The sequence below is a fragment of the Sus scrofa genome, chromosome 15 (assembly GCF_054392235.1).
Source record: "Sus scrofa isolate SSC_HxYL_T2T_F1_AM1 chromosome 15, Sscrofa_HxYL_maternal_Yorkshire_Landrace_v2.0, whole genome shotgun sequence".
NCBI lineage: Eukaryota > Metazoa > Chordata > Mammalia > Artiodactyla > Suidae > Sus > Sus scrofa.
In genome coordinates, this window is record NC_139397.1 from 146,653,378 (window position 1) to 146,656,061 (window position 2,684).

General features: G+C 58.1%; 1 long non-coding RNA gene across 1 annotated transcript; it reads right to left on the bottom strand.

Annotated features, from left to right (window-relative positions):
• Positions 1-914: 914 nt before the first annotated feature.
• Positions 915-2,476, bottom strand: LOC106506399 (uncharacterized). Its single transcript, XR_001301671.3, has 2 exons — positions 2,364-2,476; positions 915-1,283 (listed from the first exon to the last, which is right to left on the bottom strand). It is a non-coding gene; the product is annotated as an uncharacterized LOC106506399 (long non-coding RNA).
• Between the last annotated feature and the right edge of the window lie 208 nt (positions 2,477-2,684).

The following is a 2,684-nucleotide window of genomic DNA, read 5'->3' on the forward strand; positions in this document are numbered from 1 at the left end:
GCTGGAGCCAGTTTAGCTGGTCAGGCCTCAGCTGAAGAGGGTGTCAGGGGTCTAGTCCCAAGTTCAGGCTCAGGCCCGAAACCTTTGTTCTAGGAGGCATTTAAACAGGAGATGCCACCAAATTCACACTTGAGAACACAAGGGGTTGGAGTAGAGGGAGCAGGTGATGGGGAGGAGAATGTGTGGGGAAAGGCCTGCGTGTAGGGCCCCAGGGGCAAAAGGCCTGGTGACCCAGCTCGGCAGCGGAGTAGCCTCCGGGGAGAGGGAATGGAGAGGGAAGCAGGGTGGGGGCCTGTGGGCTGCCTGGTTTACACCTGCTGCTTCTGGCTCTTCTGTGTGACACTGGTTTCTCCAGGAGAAGGGCACAGACTCAGGTCCAGCACTGCCCTTTACCAGCTGGGTGCCTGGACGACATCTGTGCCAATGGATGATGGCGATCCTCCTTTTTTTCCATCAAAGAACCACCTCTTGTGTATCTTTCACATGGTTACGGACATTCTCCTGTTCTCGCTGTTTCTAGGTACTTTTTTTTTTTTCCCCTTTCCATGGCATATGGAAGGTCCCAGGCCAGGGATCAAATCTGAGCCGCAGCTGTGTCAATGCTGGATCCTTAACCCACTGCGCAGGGGTTTGATCCGGCACTGCCCCAGAGATGAGGCAGGTCCTTAACCCACCATGCCACATCGGGAACGCCTCTAGGTACGTTTTAAGGGCATAAAAGCCCATCTCCTCTAACATACCTTTGTGTTCCCATTGAGAATTCCTCTACAAAATTGAGGCTCCCCCTACACCCCGGTTTTGAATGTCTCATGGAGTTCACGGAATAGCCCTTTTGGTGAGACCCAGGTCTTTGGGATATGAAATGATGCCTTTTTTTTCCCCTGTCACCCAAAAGATACTTTCTGAGCATGTGCTAAGTGTTAGGTCTTTGTTAGGGCTGGGGCTACAGCAACCAAGGAGTTCTTGCCTCCAGGGGGTTATAGACCCAAAGTGTAGAATACCAGGGTCCTAGAGCAGAGAAACAGCTTCTTCAGTACTTGCTAAGCTCAGGCTGGAAGTCCACGTAGTGTGTATTACAGCAGAGCACGCTGCCCCTGTGCATCTTGAACTAAAACTGTAAGGGGCCGAGTTCCTGCTTTGGCACAACGGGAGCGGCGGCGTCTGGGGAGTGCTGGGACACTGATTCCATTCCCCAGCTGGGGCACGATGGGTTAAGCATCTGGCTTCCTGCAGCTTAGGTCGCAATTGAGGTTCAGATCTGATCCGTGGTCTGGGAACTCCATCTGCCGTGGGGTGGCCAAAAAAGAAAAGAAACAGCGGCCAGTTTATGCAGAAAAAACCAGCAGGTACCTCCTCAGACAGGGGCTTTAGGCAGGAAGACACCCCCCTGGCTGCCCTTAGGGTTGGGTGAGTCTGCTGAGCCCTCTCAGCAGCCACTGCTGGGCAGCTTTGCCTGCCTGGGAGGTGGGGCCTGGGGATAAGCAGCCTTTTGTTGTTCCCGTGTCACTCAGGCTTGGGGCAAGTTTTAGCACCATTTTAATCCACCAGTAGGGCTGCAGGCTGGAGCCTCCTAGGAAACCAAACCTGAGATCTGATCTAAATAAATAAACTCTTTGCACCTGGAAGTAGGTGAGATGGTCCCACCTCCTCTCAAACTGAACAAGCAGCACTTTTCCCAAAGGCCCAAGGATCTGGGCCATGTCACCTGCCCTCAGTGGCCTTTTCCTGGAGTTTGCGCTCAGGGGGCCGGCTCCCTGCCCCTCCTCCCAGTGCCCCCGAACTGCCTGCTCTGAATTCTATGCTCAGCATGGAGTCCGCGCCCAGGAAACACATGGTGGGGAATTTCCCTGGCTCCCAAGAGTAAAACCACAAAGACCTAGAAGGTTCCACCCATCAGCGGCTTCTAACCTCCAAAGGGTCACATCTAAGAGAGGAGGGATCCCTGGAGAAATGAGAAGAATAAATGCCACCTTGTGTGCCCGACTTCCTGCCGAGGTCTGTGGGCTTGTTCTGTGTAGATAACTCAATGGAAAACTCCAGAACGGGAGGCAGCCCTTGTGAGCCGGACCTTGCCAGCCAGCGGGCAGGTTATAAAATGTTTCCTCTCTAAGCTGCGGCTGGGAGTCGGGATGCCCCAGGCACAACCCGCAGAAATGAGACATTGCTCTGGGCTCCCGGGGAGGGACAGCTGGGGGAGGGGGGTGGCACGGGTTTCTTCTGGGAGGCCATCCGTTCACGCTGCCCCCAGCGCTTCCAGGGTGTGGCGCCTCTGAGATTGCAAAGCCAGGTCCCAGTGGTCCCAGAGATGCCCGGCCCTGCTGCTCCCTCCTCCGACGTCCCCCGTCCCCCCAGCCCCCAGCCACCTGGGCTCCGGCCGTTTCCTGGGGGTAGGGGCGGCTCTCCATCCCCTTGGGCGGCAGGGCCGGAGGAGCACGGATCCCGACGCCAGGCCGCCCTTCAGCGCCCCGCCTTCCCTGCCCTGCGCCCGGGCCTGTCCGGGGCTGGGCGGATCCTCCGGGGTCAGACCGCCCCAGCCCGGCCGGGCCGGGCCAGGGGCGGGGAGGGGAGGCGGAGGCAGCGAGCCGGGCCACTGCCCAGAGGCCGCGCCGCCCAGGCACAGACATTTCCTTATGTGGTGGCTCCGAGGGCCAGGGCGGCGCCGGGAGGGGGGGGGGTGCTGCCGG